Source organism: Protopterus annectens, chromosome 6.part0 (assembly GCF_019279795.1).
Source record: "Protopterus annectens isolate FY-2018-M chromosome 6.part0, PAN1.0, whole genome shotgun sequence".
Taxonomy (NCBI): domain Eukaryota; kingdom Metazoa; phylum Chordata; order Ceratodontiformes; family Protopteridae; genus Protopterus; species Protopterus annectens.
In genome coordinates this window covers 449,589,308-449,608,476 of record NC_056737.1, presented here as the reverse complement: position 1 = coordinate 449,608,476, position 19,169 = coordinate 449,589,308, and positions in this window count along the sequence as shown.

Here is a 19,169-nt window from a genome sequence, read left to right as displayed (position 1 = left end):
TCACTATATCTGTAGATATCCATATGTTTATGTGCATATGTATCACTATATGTATATGTGTAGACATATATTGTTCTGTATATGTATATATCTGGGTGTGCAGATGTTCATAGGTTCATAGGTTCATAGGCTGGTACTGGGCTATCAGCCCTAGGGCCTATACCAGCCTAGCCATAACAATTCCCTGGCTATTTATTCCCACATTATTTACTTTCCTGGACCCCTGTCTAGCAGGGCGACAGACGTGATCCCTGGGGTGAATTTCCTTTCTCCCATCCAATCGTCAAGGTTCCTCTTGAAGAGGTCCAAAGAGGCACTCTGCTTGTCATGTATGGGCAATCTATTCCAGAGTCTGGGAAGTCTCTGGGTCAGGAACCTATCCCTCCAGCATGTTTTATTTATTGTGATGACAAGGTTTAGATCCCTGGAGCATGTAGCTCTGAGGGATTGGGATTTCTTTAAGTGTAGCATGTCCAACAGCTCTGGGTTTGACATGGCCTTGTATGTTAAGCAGAGATCGCCTCTGAGTAGACGATATGCAACAGAGTATAGCTGGAGTTTTTTAAGGCGGTCAGCGTAAGGCATCTGCTTTAGGCCTGTGATTCTGTTAGTGAGTTATTTCTGAGGCCTTTCCAGTTGTTGCAAATATCTTGAGAGGTACATACCAAATGGGGCGTTGTATTCTATAATGGGTCTAATGAGGGATGAGTACAGTGGGACAATGACCTCCTTTTTTCTGGATGAAAAGCTCTTCGTGATGAGGTGTGCCACATAGAAGGATTTTCTGACTGTTGCGGCGATGTGGTTATTGAAGGTGAGACCACTGTCCACCTGTGTCCCTAAGTCTCTCATCACACTTTCTGTGTTTAGTGTACTGCCACCTATATGGTAATTCATGGTAATATGGTAATATCTATGTACATATACATACCCATCAATATATGTCGATATGTATATGTGTAATCATATATATATATATATATATATATATATATATATATATATATATTTGGATGATTATATGTACAGATGTTCTCACCATATGTCCTGGACACGAAGTGTAGACCTACCCCAGCCACTATAGTCCCAACGTTGTAGTGCAAGTGGATGTCAGGTATGTATAGCAGGTATATTGGTAGACTATTGCTGCTGTAATTGGGATTGTCTTCACAGACATGGTGTGTATGGGAGGTCACATCTGCTTTCCACATGTGTGTCATTGGCTACTGACAGGCGTCCTAAGGACATCCTGGTAAAGTACCACTGCTAGCATATAATGCCCCCGTGGACTGCAGCACAGATATTGACCAATATATGTGGACATTCTGAAACACTCTTTACAGTCCAGAGGTATGCACAGAACCCCTTAGTGCTAAACATGTGTACCATGCATGACAATATGGATGTTAAAAGCCATGTAGATAGGTATAACACGTAACAACTGGTATAAATATGCCACCATAGGTTATGCATTCACACACCCCTGTCTGCTGACACATAATAACCACTGATACAGGGGTGCCATGGCCACATACTACCCATTAGATAGTGAAATACATCTGTACGGCATCACACTGCTCTGTCTGGCATACATGACTGCTAAGGGAGACCCGGCAGCAGAACATCCAGCAAGTATCTCCACATGACATCTCACTGGATAAGTACACTAAGCTGCTAGACATGTAAAAATGCACTATGCAGGCTACAGGCAGACTGTCTCAACACTTGCCGTCTCCTATGGGGGAATGCACATGTACCTGTGTAAATAGCAGGCTCTGCAGGCATGTCACACCACAGGTTAAGATACACCTATGTGAAGGTGCATAACCACATCCAATGTGAACACAGCCACAACCACATATGGTAAGCTAGCATAAAAGTACAGTATATGGGCTATCTGTTCAACACCATCCTTATATGTGCCACTCACAGACTAACCCTACGTATACTGGGCTGCTACATGGTGTGGTCTGCTGTCTGTCTGTGGTATGGGACAAGTGTGTGTATGGCCCTACAGACATGTAAACCAATAAGGTAACATTCAGTGGAGCAGCATGTAACATCCGATAGGATGGGACCTATAACAATGGCATCTACCACAGTCTGTACACAGGCTAAAAAACATGTTCACAATACACACACTGTTGACATTCATCATATTTACACAGACCTCAGTACTGTACAAATGACCACGGAATGTCCTGGTAATGTCGTTAAATATTACCCGTACTGTACATAATGTGTAGCAGTCTGATATCTCCCTGGCTTGCTATCAGCTATGATGACACTAATGATAGTGTACAGCACATATGCACCTCTTAATGCATGACATATGTACAAAGGTTGACAGAGTTGTGGCTGGAAGCACATACACAGGGCCAATATTGACATGTTGCTGTGATAGCCTCATACATGTGCTGTCATAACAGGGTTTGTTGCAACATGTGTCCTATGAGGGATATGAAGTCAGTAACTGTCACGGCTTTCACCATCTATAGACTGCAGTCCTCACACTACCTTCTGTAGTTCACAGATACATGCTCTGTGGGTAACACATGACACCAAGGGCACAACACATTGCCCAGTCTGCAGATGACCCTGCAGATTCCTCATAAACATAGTACTGACATGGCAGGTATTACGACATGTAGGACCGCCATATCCACACACACACTGTTAAACCAACATTAGTCCACATGCAGTATAGCAGCACTTGCAGTCTGTAGTCAGGTCAGGCACATCCCCCTCCTGTGTGTTGCTCTGTTTTCACAGTGTAAGTTGTTAGAGGTAAATCCCCAATCCATCTGAGATGCTGTTCACCAAACAACAGATCTATTTCCTGCCCACAGTGGATGTAAAGAGCCAACACCAACATGATGTTCCTAGATACTGGAGTGTGTTTCTATGCAATTAGCTATGGGAATGTTACCACGGCTGTTCCACATGCACTCAGCTAGAGGAGGACTGCAATTGGTGCAGAGGCCACCAGCTGATCATGACGATCACTTACAAAACACAAGCTGCTGCCTAGCAAAGCAGGTGTACATCCCACATCCACCAGAGAGGGTGTGGGAGGGACAGACAGAGACAACATATGTCAGGGAAGGTGTGGGTGAGTAAAACCTAAGCATGTTTGCATCACACACCTATCAGTACAGGGTTTCAAACACCTGACTTATTATGCATAGCTATCACATGTGTATGCAGTTATTGCATGCACCACATAGCTTATATGTTGGTGAGCTGTCCAGACATATATGTGCTGGTGAGTGACATCTGCAACACCGTTGCTATACAGTACACATGAGCCTGTCAACATGAACAGGTGTCAGCGTCAACACAGCCACACTCTGTAAGGGACTCATACACATTGTCACACTTGGCAGGGTAACGGATACACTTCCTAACCAGTTACCTTGCCACAATACAGTAATGCATAGGTATCAATTGGCCCACAGGGGTTATCCTGAGGTTCTATGGTCAAAGGGTATGTGATGGTGTCTGACATTAGTGAGCATGCTTCATTATGAAAATGAGGGTGGTACTGGGTGTGAATGTGGTCAGAAGCATCATAGACCACACACACAGACACAGGGTGCTAGAACCGGCATACATGTGTGCATTGCTTCATGGGTGTGTAATGGTTGACAGTTAAAAAAACACACATTTTACTGGAGAAAACCACTTTTATAAGAACACAGCAAAGCTTTCAGGCATAAAAACCCTTCCTCAGTGCATTACAGATTAAATGTGAAAAACATAATGAATTTATACAGGGTCACCATCACATGACCAGCAGCCCAATGGTCATATGACACACAAACAGACTTTTTATAAAAAATTTTTTTTACAACATAATATAAAGATAAACATTGTAAAAGTTACAACAATCACAATATTATTTCAGTTTAGTATGTTTAAAAACAAATTTAAAATAATGGAATCATTAAATCCTGATATATAACCTGCTACTAACCTACAATAATAACAATATTATTTCAATTTAGTACGTTGTAGATATGTAAGAACAGGTTTTACAGTAATAGAATCATTAAGTCCTGGTGCATGGTCTGCTGCTAACCTAATGTGATGGTGACCCTGTACAAATTCATTATGTTTTTCACATTTAATCTGTAATGCACTGAGGAAGGGTTTTTATGCCTTAAAGCTTTGCTGTGTTCTTATAAAAGTGGTTTTCTCCAGTAAAACATATGTTTTTTTGACTGGTGTTCCTGTGACTACATCTAATGGTTGACAGTGCCAGACAGCTGTACAAGGCTAGGTGAGGGATATACCTTGGCATCAGGCCACATGAGAATGGTCTGCATTATGGCTAAGAGGTGTAGTGTCCAGAATGGCCCACACAGGTGGGTATAGTATTCACAATCCAGTCACCTGGGTTACTATTGTGCATGGCCAGTGCTGTGCAATGCTTGCCATGTATCTGTTCTATACGCCAAGACATGGACGGTGTTTGGGATGTGCACACATCCCACATTCATGTACAGTGGCATGTGGAAGTGTACCTGGTTTGCCTGGCCCATGTTGTGTACACAGAATGTTATCATCAGATGTGGCAGTCCCACCCTCATGTGGCGGGGCCATGTAATGGACAGCAGGTTGACCCTGCACCTACATTGATAGCATGCTATAGGTATTCCCTGGTGTCAGTGGCATCTGTCCATACAGAGCATGGGAGTAAGGCATGGTATGGCCTTTGTGGTCACATTTGATGGAACCACAGTTGTTGCAGGCATCCAGTGGGAAACATACTGAAGGTGTTCTGTCTGCAATTATGTGCCTATCGTACTGATGGACAGGGTGCCATGGCCTCTGTAGGCCACTGCATTCACACCATAGTTACTATCAGTCTTCAATATGTAGTGTGCTACACACATCTTGGCTGTTGCCTTGCCATGTGTGTGTGTATGCGACATGAGTTGAGAGTGTGCTCTGGGTAATACTGGGGTTGCTTACTGTGATTGCATGGCCTTGATGTCACATGTATGCGTATGGATATGCACCCCAGCCTCTCAGCTATTTCACAGCTGTTATCCCTGTACATTGGACATTGTGATATGCACTAGGGCCACCATATAAGGAAATTGCAAAACCCGCTTCACATTGGACCCAGGTGTCACACATGCACACCCTCCTTCACACAGGATACAAGGTACAAACACACACCTGTCATGTCCAGGAGTAGAACCCCTACCTAACTAGTATATTACACTGCAGGACTACATAGTTATAGTATGCACCACTGTGATTACTACAGTACTCTTTCCCCAAAGGTGTATATCACATTGGCCGACATCAGCAGGATTGCCAAATTAGGGCATTTGATATGTACTGAGTGTGACTAGCCTAAAATGTGCTGCTCCCTACACAGACAGTGGAACACACACAAAACATCTAGAACTGCCATGGGTGGGTATAGAACCCTACCAGAGTTCTGAATCACACTACAGCAGTACACAGTTATGGCACGCGCTACGGAGATTACTGAGCTGCAGCCTTCCCAGAGGTGTATTTCGGGGTGAGTGACATCAGTAACCTTACCAAGGTAGAGCATTTAAATTGTAGGGGTTGTGCCTACCCTAAAAAAAGCATTGCTTTCTACACAGACAGACACACACAGTTGCCAAGGCTGGGGTTAGAACTCTTACTTAACTAGTTTATCACACTACAGCAGTAAACAATTACTGCACGCGCCACAGAGATTACTGGCCTATCACTTCCCCAAAGGTGTATTTCACAGTTGATGACATCAGCACACTTGTCAAAGTGGACCATTGGAGGTTGTAGTGTCTGTGAATGGACTCAAAAGCATTGCTCCCTATACTGACAAAGGAACACACACACACACACCCACAACCACAATTGCCATGTCTGGGAATAGAATACCTACCTAAGGATCCATCCTTGGACCCCTACTCTTCTCTGTTTACACCAATAATCTAGCCTCTGCCACCAAACATGGCACACTCATAATGCAGATGACTCAACCATCATCTGCTCAGCCCATTCCCTACCCAAACTGCAAAAAGTCACACAGGAAGCCTTTTCCTCTGTTGAAACTTGGTTATCCGATGCCCAATTAATACTCAACCCAAACAAAACAAAACTACTCATCTTCCAACCCACCAAACATACTCAAAACAACTCTCACTTTAACATCACAGCAAAAGACAACACCACTATATACCCAACTGAACTCACCAAATTGCTAGGAGTGGAAATAGACAATAAACTAAAATTTGGCGTTCACATATCCATGACCATAAAAAAAAGTCCACAAAAAACTAGGAGCGTTATACAGAAATAAGCAACTTCTCACCAAAGCAGCAAAGATTTCATCAGCAAATTCCCACCTTATCTCCACCCTACTTTATGTCTCCCCAATATATACCAACCTAAGGCAATGCGATCTAAACAAGCTAGAGACCTGCTACAACAAAATCATCAAATTTGCCACAGGGGCATCCTACCGTAGTCACCACTGTCTCTCATTTGCTGAGCTGGGCTGGCTTGAACTCCCTCATCTCCTTCAGTGGTATCAACTCTCACGCGCCCACAAACTACTAAACCATCCTCTAAATGTCCCATCCCTCCAGAATCTACTCCAACCCTATTGCACCACCAGACCACTAAGATCCAGCAACAAAAATCACTTGCAGATCACTAAAGCCAATAACTCTGCTGGTGAAGCACTATTCTTTTGCACTATAGCCAAATTATGGAACTCCGTTCCACCCATAATTACCTCCGTACCATAATGCACCCACTTCAAAACTTTACTAAAAGCGCACCTAAAAACATGCTGGCTTTGCCCTTGCAACTCCCACTCTAATACCATCCACCCCTTCCAACCACTACCTTTCTTTCCATTCCACTAACTACCTTGATTATAGCAAGCTCAGATGCTCATAAGCCTAGTACTTATTATACAGCAGGAACTTCTTATTGTAACATTTGTTAATGTCTGTTATGTACTTCACAGATAAAGTTTCTAGTTGTCTACTGACGTACTATGTTCTTCATCTGTAAATATGTTGTAAGTAATTGCTATGTTAAATTGTTAATCACTATGTAATCCAATGTAACTACTGTCTGTTTATTTTAACTGTGGAGCTTTTCTCCCCGGGTCTCCACTGAAAATGGACCTACGTCCAGTCGGACACTCCCAGTCAACAAATGTAAATAAATAAATACCTAAGTAGTTTATCACACTACAGTGGTACTCAGTTACAGGATGCACTATAGAGATTACAGTGTTACAGCTTCCCAGAGGTGTATTACTAGGTGGATAACATCAGCTGCCTTGCAAAGGTTGAGCATTTGGATTGTGGGGAGTGTGGTTAGCCTAAAAAGCATTGCTCTCTACACAGACAGACACAGTTGCCACGTCTGGGAATAGAACTCCTACATAACTAGACCAGTCGGACACTCCCAGTCAACAAATGTAAATAAATAAATAAATACCTAACTAGTTTATCACACTACAGCAGTATACAGTTATAGGATGTGCTACAGAGATTACTAGGCTACAGCTTCTCAGAGGAGTATTACTAGGTGGATGACATCAGCAGCCTTGCAAAGGTTAAGCATTTGAATTGTAGGGAGTGTGACTAGCCTAACAAACATTGCTTTCTACACAGACAGACAAATGCACACACACAGTTGCCATGTCTGGGATTAGAAAACCTTCCTAACTACATTATCACACAACAGCAGTACACAGTTACAGAATGCACTATAGAGATTACTGGCTTACAATCTTCCCAGAGGTGTATTTCTAGGTGGATGACATCAGCAGCCTTGTCAAGGTTGAGCATTAAAATTGTAGGGAGTGTGACTAGCCTAAAAAGCATTGCTCTCTGCATAGACAGACACACACACGTGTCATGTCTGGGGTTAGAACACCTACCTAACTACTTTATCACATGACATCAGTATGCAGTTACAGAACTCCCTATAGAGATTACAGGGCTACAATCTTCCCAGAGGTGTATTTCTAAGTGGATAACAAAGCAGCCTTGCCTAGATTGAGCATTTAAATTGTTGGGAGTGTGACTACCCTTAAAAGCATTGCTCTCTACACAGTCAGACAGACATGCAAACAAACACACACACAGTTGCCAAGTCTGGGATTCAAAGTCCTACCTAACTAGCTTATCACACTACAGCAACATGCAGTTATGGGGTGCGCCACAGAGATTACTAGACTACAATTCTCCCAAAGTTGTATTTCACATTTGATGACCGCAGTGAGATTGTCATAGTAGGGCTATGGGGAGGGCAGTGTGTGTGCATGGGCCATTACCCATTCATGTAGGGGTTGACATGCCACATGCGGCCACACACAGGATCATATTTCACAGGTACATGTATACAGTTGCTAGATGACTACTTCCTTGTACAGTCATGATGCACAGCAGGCACATGCTCCACATGGTCTGGAATGCTGACAGATACTGGTGGCTAGTGTCTGCAGTGAGTGACATCTGCACCTCATGTGTTTGGGGCCCTTTGACTGTGTGCTGGGTGGGACAGGCCTGGATGGCTCCTTGTCACAGTCACCCTCTTCCACACATCTATATCTGTCTACCTTTGGCTTATTATAGTGTGTTGTTCTTACATATATGTCTGCAGTCCTATCCACTGTGTGTGCAAGGCATGAGTGGTGCATACTGATGAGTGTCTGCGCTAACAACTGTGACTGCCAGATATGTCTGGTCCACTGGTGTTTGCAGACATGGCCTTCACATGTTTAAGTGTGTGAGCATGCCCAGTATAACCTTTCAGTATGTTGTTGCCTTACATTGCCTTCATTTCTCTAAGTGTATGAGCATGCGCACTATGGCAGTCTGTATTGCATGTGTGGGTCAAGTCCAGGTAGTTTGTACTGCAGTGCTGATCTTTGTGTTGTACACTGACAGGTAGCATGCTGTCTCTGCAGGGTATCCATCGATCATTTGGCAATGGATGTTACTACATTTCTGCATAGCAGGGGGGCAGACCTGACTGTTTCTACATCTCTACACAGGATTGGGAGGCACACCTGACTGTTACTATATTTCTATGTAGGTTGGGGGGAGGGCACACCTGACTATTTCTACATTTCTACACAGGATTGGGGGGCACACCTGACTGTTACTATATGTCTACCTAGGATGGGGGGGGGCACACTGACACTTGTACACATTTGCTGGGACTGTACTGTTATGTTGGGTACTCCATTTCAGTCTGTAGTCTTACCTATCATGCTGGCTAGAAGCATGCCAGTGTACAACAGATCATGGCTTTGGTTGCCCTACATATTATTGTCTGACTTCTTACCCTTCAGAACTAACATCCCACTGCCTTCCCTGCTGTGGTCTGTCTGTGTACACCTGGGGGGAGGTTAACCATAGCCATCATTCTGGGGCCATGGCACAGGCTCTGTTTGGGTTTGTCTACATCTGTCCTACTGGCTGTCACTGTTGTTGGATAAGTGAACCATCCTGACTGGCATGTGTGGGTCATATGGACACACATGTCGCTCAGCACATTTCCTGCAATGGGTTTTGTCACCCTGTGTAGTACTGGCTACCATGGTGAATCCAGTATGTGTTACAGATGTCATGATGCCACTATGGGTGTCTACTGTCTGCTGCCATAATATTCAGCCACCCAATTCCCTTGCATGCTCACATCCATACCATTGCTACAGGTAATGACACATTTTACTCTTTTGGCAATTAGTAGGTTGATTAACTTACCTTGTGGGTGTGCTGGACTTGCGGATGGTGATGGTGGGCTGCCTATGTCAGATGCACATAGTACACTCCCTATAAATGGCTGAGCACAGGTAGTGTCATATTTGGCATCCCATTTAATGCATGTGCGAGTCAGAGAGAGGTGTCATTCCCTGGGTCCTACTGTGTCAGTGCATGTGCTATGTGTTGCCTCTTTGCCAAAGCCAGGGCATACTGGGCACACCTTCTTCTGCCTACTGGAGCAGGCTCAGGTTGTTCCTCCTCCAGGTCACTCTGTGCCTGTGCAGGCCTTGGCATTCATGGGGTGCTGTGTGGCCCTGCCCCATGCTGTTCCTGCTGCAGCTGTTTCCACAGGATCATATTGTGTAGCATAGCACATACCATAACAATTGGGGTGCATGTAGCTGGTGAATACTGCAAGGCTCCAGCGGATGTGTTCAATCACCGGAACCATGACCTGCGCATCCCAAACACATGCTCTATTATATGTTTGGCCTGTGCGTGTGCCTCATTATGGCATTGTTGTTCAGGTGTGTGTGCATTTCTGATGGGTGTCATCAGCCAAGGCTCCAGTGTGTACCCAGCATCCCCCACTAGGTGGCCGAAGGGGATGCCCCCATTGGCAAATCTCTGGTACAGCTGCGTCGGGTGGCATATGTGGGAATCGTCATAGCTTCCAGGGCAGCCTGTACACACATTCATTATAATGCCCTGGTCATCACATATGACCTGGCAATTGATGGAGTGGATGCTCTTGCGGCTGATGCAAGCCCTACCCTGATCACCAGGTGGTGCTTTGATGCATATGTGCGTCCAGTCTATGGCATCTACTACCTCAGGGTATTCTGCTATTTGGTGGAAGAGACATTTTGCTGGTCAACACCTCACGGGTGTTGAGAAAATATACGTGCTCACTGGCTTGTGCTGACATGGCATCTAGGAACTGGTGGAATACTCTGGATGCTGCTGCCTGTGAGGTCCCCATGATATCCCCAGTTGTGTTTTGGGAGATACCTGTGGCTGGTATCCCTAGGCCCACACATACCTTGGTATCCACTGGGATGGGTTCCCCTCAGTCAGGTGTGGCTGGCCCAGCTTAACATATTGCTGTAGGAGGTCTCTGTCCACCCTATAGTGCTCCACTGTCTCCAGCTCATGTAGCCCCTGGTAGGTTACCCTGGTTTTGTACACTCCTCTCTGTCTCCTCACCGTGGGTTGTTTGGCAGCATTCACATCCTCACTACCCTCAGCCTCTTTCACATGTTCTATGTTGCCTGCTGCATCCCTTCTCATTTTGTAGGTTTGTTAGTTAAAATGTCCCTGCTTGTATACACAGGTGGTGTAGAGTGTGGGAAAAACCAGGAGGGAAGGTGCTTGCTTAGTTTATAGTAGTGTTCTGGGCTGGGCTGCCTGTGTAATTGTCTGATTCTGATACATTTCACCTGCCAGCTGAGCTAGTTCTCCTTGATTACCTTCCCACTGCTGTTTTCCCTTCTCATTGCCTTCCTGTTTAAACCTGTGTGTGACCTGCACAAACAGAGTGCTCAAATGTGCACGCTGCTGCTATTTCCTGGTTTAACCTCTTTTTTCTTCCTGTACAACCCAGTGCACAGCACGCACACCTGCTTAGGCATTGTAAAGACTGCTAGCCAGGTTTAGACACACCCCCTAACTTAGCTGTGCTAAGCTATCATCAACCCCGAGCCATAGGGCTCCAATCCGCTTACAGTATGCCTGACCCCCCCCATGATGTCATCTACCTCCTAAGCTTGCACCAAGCTATTCCTCCTCATACACTGTTGGGACCTGACTCACATCCTGGTTAAAACCGGGATTCACTATCCTTCCCCTCATTTGCACAGAATTGCCTGCTAATGCATAGTTACATGTCTCACACTGAGCCTCCCACCTAAGCAATCACTACTCACTGGCCAGGTTGTCTTCTGCTTGCACTGACGTCCATGGCAGAATACTGATTTTACTTAGAATGCTTAATTTAGGTTCATTTTGTCTCCCCCCCCTTCCCATATGTGCATCACTGCCCTATGCTTAAACAGCAGAAATCGGCTAATAAAAAATAAAAGTTGATTTTTTAAATTTTTCAATTGCTTGCAATGCCAATGGCCTTATACTTGGCCATTGGCATGCTTACTACATGATATGCAGCCTTTAATTGAGGCTGTCATTGCTCCGTTTTGGATTTTTTGCACTAGTCCTGCATGGACAGTCGCAAGCTTCCTGGATCATAAATTCACCTCATTTGCATGCATTTCTCCTGCAAACCGGGTGATTTGCATACAAGGGCTTCATCCTTGCAGGATTAGTGCAGGAGCTCTCGTGCACGTCCCTGCAGGCTGTTCCTGGATCGCACGGCAGACATATTGCCTGCTTGAGCTCCTGCACTGATCTTGCACGCTGTGCAAGCTGTTGAGAATCCAGGGGATTATCTGGCATCTGAAACTCATTTATCTGATCTAACTAATATTGTTTAGATGGAAATATTTCTAAATACAATTAACAATGCAGTTATACTGAAAGAAAGAAGTATTATGCTATTTTGTTTTCTATCAACATGTTATATCAGTATGCTGTATGAATGGTACTAGTTAATTCAGTTGTTGCTGAAATAATCAAATCAGATTATGCCCCCTTTCCCATTTCCTTGATCATCTTAGAATATATTTTGTATGACAAAATTTAATTTTTCTTATCGCTGTAATAAGTGGTGACTAAAATGCTACAATTTTTACTGATATTAGGACTCAGACAGCTTTAGAATATTTCTATCAGATGATGCGCACTATATTTCTGTAAAAATGTGTTTGATATATGAAGAAAATGCATTATGAAATTACTAAAAGTGCATGTATCTAATAGGTTTAACTTTTCAGTATTGATTTTGTATGCTTTACCTGATTTACTGTTTAATGACAATAATGTTGAAACTCACTTCTGTTAATTTTCTGACGACTGCCTTTCAGCCAATGTGCATTTTGTCGGTGTAAAACACTGTCTCTTCAAATTGTAGGTACTTCCCTGTCTCTGGAAATGTTAGTTTTGCTGCACATACAGTATAACAGCCTGTTGCAGATACTGGCAAATTAATTACTTATTTAAGCCCCATTTAATATGAAGGATACATTTAAAGCAACTATTTTTAATGCTACAAAATCCTTCCTGATGTACCAACTAAAGTCTTAATTAACTTCTCTAAGTAAGATGGATGACATACTACATTTTACATGAGTTAATGACCATTAATTATTGTAAATATATTTTACAGTTGGGACAGAACAGTGACCAAACAAACCCTTCCAGAAATGATATTTGTCTTCATAAATCTCTTGTATATTTTGTGGTACCAGACAAGTCTGGTAAACTGCTGTCAAATCAGTACAGTCAACAACACAGCAGAAACTGCATTTACAGGTTATATAATTATTAGAACCTTGTTGCATGCCTGAATAGCCATGTATACCATACTGAGTAACACTAAAGTGGAATGTCAAATTTCAGAGAAAGTCAAGAGGTCTGTATTGGCTGATAAAGCACTTTTGCAAAACTGTACTAAAAAAAAATGAGGAAATGTCTGTTGCTGAGATCGTGGCATAGTGGGGATAAGGGAATATTCCCTTTCCCCCACTGTAGTGCAATCTTGGAGTGAGAATATAACAGTGTGGGGGTGTGAAGGGGGGCTTGCCCCCCCTGCGTAAACATGATTACTGTTGTTTGTTTTTAAATGCTGCTAGGTGCTTTTTTTTACTTGAGTTTCACTAGTGCTTTTTCAATGAAAATGCACGTTCGCGAAACTGTGCTCAGCTGTTCCGAATTGTGGAAACATGTCATCGAGCATTAGTCCTTGATCCATGTATATATATATATATATATATATATATATATATATATATAGAAATACACACACACACACACACACACACACACACACACACACACACACACACACACACAGACAGACAGACAGATAGATAGATAGATAGATAGATAGATACATAGATAGATAGATAGATAGATAGATAGATAGATAGATAGATAGATAGAAAGAGATAGATATAAATATATATACATATATATAGATAAAGCTTATATTTAATTACAATGTAAAATTAATTATGCAACTGATTCAACATCAGATTAAACAAAAAAGTATACATAACATATGTCTGCCATCCAAACGCTTTACAGGGCAGCATTTCATAGAACAACATATTTCATGCCCAATTAATATATTGAATAAGTGCATTTATACTAGAAAGAGAACAATAAGGGCTAAAAAACAGTACTTTTCCATCTAAAAAAAAACTGTGAAAGATGAAGTTTGAAAGAAACAAGGAACATCTTCAAGAAATCAGTCAGCACCCATGGATACCATAACATCCTTATGACACTGTAGCCTTGAAAACGCAATGTTTCAGCAGGATTCTGATGGCACACAATACAGTAAGGTAAGTCACTGTGAAACTGATGGAAATTCATCCTTTTCATTTAAGCTGTTATTTGCCTAAATTGTAAACAAAGTAAAAAAAATTAAAGAGTTGCCAACATATTATTTGTAAGCTAACTGCTATAACTGCAGTGCAATCTCTTTAACCCCATTTATACTACATGTAAATTACAAAAACTCCACTTTGATCATCCACCTTCATATTTTATGACTTTAAATGTGTAAGAAATAGATTGCAGTGATAAAAACCTTTTAAATTACATGTATGCATGTGTGTATGTATGTAGTATTGGCATGTATGTCTTAGTCTGTAGCTATAGCTGTATCTATATCTGTACACACTCACACACACACACACACACATATATATATATATATATATATATATATATATATATATATATATATATATATACATATATATATATATATATATATATGGATATATAGATATATACGTGTGTGTGTGTGTATGTGTGTGTGTGTGTGTGTGTGTGTGTGTGTGTGTGCGTGTGTGTATTTAGATATATGTATATACACATTTATATATATTAACAAGCATTTCATCATTCTGTTGATCTACTTGATCAACAGCTGAATTCCATCACACAAAATCTCATACGATTTCAGAGATCACAGATGTAAATGCTGTGGTTTACATTTGTAATCTAAACAAAAGCATGTTAAAATCATGAAACATTTACCTCCCAAACAAAAGTGCCATACACATTCAAACAGAACAACAATGCATAATGGCAACAATTCAGGCATTATGTTTAGTGTGGGTGCTTCTAGTCGTATGACTGTGACCATACCTCTCAACTATACTGAATTCCTCAGTAAATATTCCCGAATGGCCCCTTTAAATTTTGAATTTCCTGAGTTTTTTGAAGTTTTTTTTTTTTGTTTTGATGAATTTGTTTTCTGACATCATCACATGCACGTGCAGGATGATGTCAGCTTCACAAGGCAGGCAGACAGCTACCAAGACATTCATTGATTTAACTTATTTAAGTGCAGCAGTCAAGAGTTGCAGGGTCAGACTGGTCTGCGGTTTAAGTTTTCTTTCTTATTCAGGCACAGCACATCTTTCTTCCCCTGGCAAGGCAAAAAAAAAAAAAAAAAGCTAGTGGCAGCAGCATTTGGACTATTTATTTAATTATTTTAACACAGCATTCAGTTTACTTAATTTTTTTAACACAAGCTAGTGAAAGTAAGTGGGTAAGTGGTGTGTGTGTGCTTTTCTCGCTCCATTGAAATGTGTGTTATTGCTGTACTGCATATTGCTATTATTTGAATGTTGATTTCCTTTGCATTTGAATGTAGGTAGGAGTGTGTGTGTGTGTGTGTGTGTGTGTGTGTGTGTGTGTGTGTGTGTGTGTGTGTGTGTGTGTGTGTGTGTGTCAACTGCCCCAGTTCGGTATAACTGGTGGTTAGGGTTACTCAGACTCTTGAACCATGTACCTTAGGTACAAGGAGCAAGAGCGTAAATTCTCTATCCATACCACCACTTGTGATTCAAGGAGTTAAGTCCATAGTTCTCAACTGTTCCAAGTTTCACAGACTATCTGGTATGTTTGGCTCATACTTTTGGTCTGATGCTCTTAAAATTTGTGAGAACTGAATTCACTAAATAATAATAGACATCTATGTTTCAATCTTTCTATCTTTCAGGAAACATATGGAAACATAAAACATTTTATTCTAGCAACTTTCTAAGAGTATACAAGCAATGTTTAAAATGTGTCCCTGGTATTGGACCTTTGTCCCCCCCATTAAATTTTGGCTTTTTCCAGGTTTTTTTTTGTGCTGCATAGTTCTTTAGAGGGAGAGAAGTTTAGTGTTGCTTATGTCAATTCTGTTTTTGTTGTTAGTAGCACAACAGGTAGTATATTCACTTTTGATGCAGCAGGCTGTGGCTTCTACTCCCCCACTATGCAGATGTTGTACTGTGTTGTACTTTTAAAGGGGGTGGATGCTGCAGTCCTGAGAATGTCCTCTTTGGCGGAAATACCTAGTAACTATCAACCTGTTATCGGTCTGTCATTCATTCTTTATTGCAATATTACCAGTATATCATCTTTTTCAATGTAACATAGGCAATTTATTCTTTTTTTTCCCCTCAAAAATTTTTTTATTTTCAATTAAAAATAACATTTACATAATCCCCAGATTCACAAAAGCTTGCACGGAATGCAAGATTAGTGCAGGAGCTCACGCAGGCAGTATGTCTGCCTTGCGATCCAGGAACAGCCTCCAGGGGTGTGCACGAGAGCTCCTGCACAAATCTTGCACAGACTAAGCCCTGGTATGCAAATCACCCCATTAGCAGGAGAAATCCATGCAAATGAGGTGATTTTGCAATTCAGGAAGCTTGCAATAGTCCGTGCAAGACTAGTGCTATCTGCAGAAATGTACTCGGTTAGTAACCGAGTACATTTCTGCAAAATCCAAAACGGAGCTATGACAGCTCCAAATAAAGACTGCATATCACTGAGTAAGCATGCCAATGGCCAAGTATAAGGCCACTGGCATTGCAAACAATAAAAAAAAAAAAAAAAAACAACTTTTATTTTTTTTTCACCGATCTCGGCTGTTTAAGCATAGGGCAGCGGTGCGCAAATGGGAATAGGTTCATAGGTTCATAGGTTTATACTAGGCTATCTGCCCTAAGGCATTTATAAGCCTAGCCCAAATTTTTGTGGCTTATGCCACCCCTTATATGAAAAAATACTGTGCCCATTAGTTTGTTGTGCCTCTGTCCAGCAGTGACACAGAGATGATTCCCGGGGTAAACCTACGATCTCCCATCCACAGGTCTAGATTTCTCTTGAACAGAGTCAGCGAGGTGCTCTGCCTCACATGGACCGGGATTTTATTCCACAGCATAGGGAGTCTCTGAGTGATAAATCTATCCCTCCAGCACGTCCTATTTATATCCGTGCTAAGGTTTAAGTTGCTTGCTCTAGTGGTTTTGGTGGATTTGGATTTTTGAGGTGGAGCATGTCCATTAATTCCGGGTTGGACATGGCCTTGTATGTCAGGCACATGTCACCTCTGAGCAGACGGTATGCGACTGAATAGAGCTGGAGTTTCTTCAATCTGGCAGCATATGACAGATTTTGGAGTCCCTTTATCCTTTTGGTGAGGAACTTTTGGGGTCTCTCCAATTGCTGCAGATGTCTGGTGAGATACATCCCGAATGGGGCATTGTACTCGATCATTGGTCTGATAAGTGAAGAGTACAGGGAACAATTACCTCACTAGATCTGGATGTGAATCCCTTCATGATCAGGTGGGCAATGTAGAAGGTCTTTCTAACCACTTTAGCAATGTGAGTGTCAAAGAAAGGCCACTGTCAACCTGGGTCCCCAGGTCCCTGATAACCTCTTCTGTGCTTAGTGGATTGCCACCTATATGGTAGCTTGGGGTTACCTTGTTTTTCCCGAAGGTATGACTATACATTTTTTGGCGTTTAACTTCAGGCCATGGCTCTGGCACCAGCTATCTGTTTCCGTGAGTCCCTTCTGAAGGATATCCGTGTCCGATGCACTTTCCACTATGGCCCAGTTTGCAGTCGCCTGCAAACTTTGGCAGCCAAAGTCCTGCCATGCTGGCCTGTACTTCTAAGAAGTAGATGGCAAACAATACGGGGCCAAGGACCGAGCCCTGTGGGACACCACTTGTAACCAGCTTGGAGTCTGACACAGCGCCAGCAACTCTAACCCTGTGGGTTCTGTCCTTAAGCCAGTTTGCAACCCATCTTGTGACATATGGGTTTACATTTAAGCTGGTGAGTTTTTCTACAATACCTGAGTGGGGTATTGTGTCGAAAGCCTTGCAAGGTCAAGGTAGGCTGTATGGACTGCCTTTCCTCATCAATGGCCTTGGTGACTGTTTTGAAGAAGTCGACCAAGTTCAAAAGGCATGATCTTCCCTTGACAAAGCCAAACTGGGTCGGGTCCAATGTCTGCAAGTCCCCTATATCTTTGTTTATGAGCTCCATTATGATCCTCTCCATAGCTTTGCAGACTAGACTTGTTAAGCTTATGTGGCGGTAATTACCAGGGTCCGTAGAGGTGCCGCCTTTGTGGAGTGGGACAACAGTTGCCGTACGCCACTCCTTGGGCACGTATCCTGTGGTAAGGCTGAGATTAAACAGCTGCCTTATGCGGGTTAATTCCTCATTTAGCTCGTGTAGCACACAGCCGGGGACACCATCTGGTCCCATTGATGCTGTGTTTTTAGCTTTAGAGAGAGCAGCTTTCACCTGCGCATTTGAGATGTCCGGGAGGCTACACTTGGCTGGGATAGTTATCTCTCCTTTAGGGGGGGAGAGGGGGGTGAAGTTTGCACTGAACCTGTCTGCCAGTATGTTGGCAATGTCTGTGGGTTCAGTGATTTTTGTAATGGAATGGGGGAAAATAAGAAAATAAACCTAAAATAAGCATTCTAACTAAAAATCAGTATTCTGCCATGCAAGTCAATGGCAGGCAGAAGACAACCTGGCCAGTGAACAGTGGTTGCTAAGGGGGGAGACTCAGTGTGAGACATGTAACTATGTATTAGCAGGCAGTCCTATGCAAATGAGGGGAAGGATAGTGAATCCCAGTTTTTCCCAGCATGTGAGGGAGGTCCCAACAGTGTAAGAGTATGAATAGCTGGGTGCAAGACTAGGAGGTAAGTGACATCATGGGTGGGTGTGTCAGGCATACTGCAAGCAGATTGGAGCCCTGTGGCTTGGGTTTGCTCCTAGCTTAGCACAGCTAAGCTAGTGGGTGTGTCTAAACCTGCCTAGCAGTCTTTACAAAGTGTAAGTGAGTGTTTTACAGGAAAAAAAAGGAAGTTAAAAACAGGAAATAGCAGCAGTGTGCACATGTGAGCACTCTGTGTGACACACACATGGGCTTAAACAGGAAGGCAATGGGAAGGGAAAACAGCAGTAA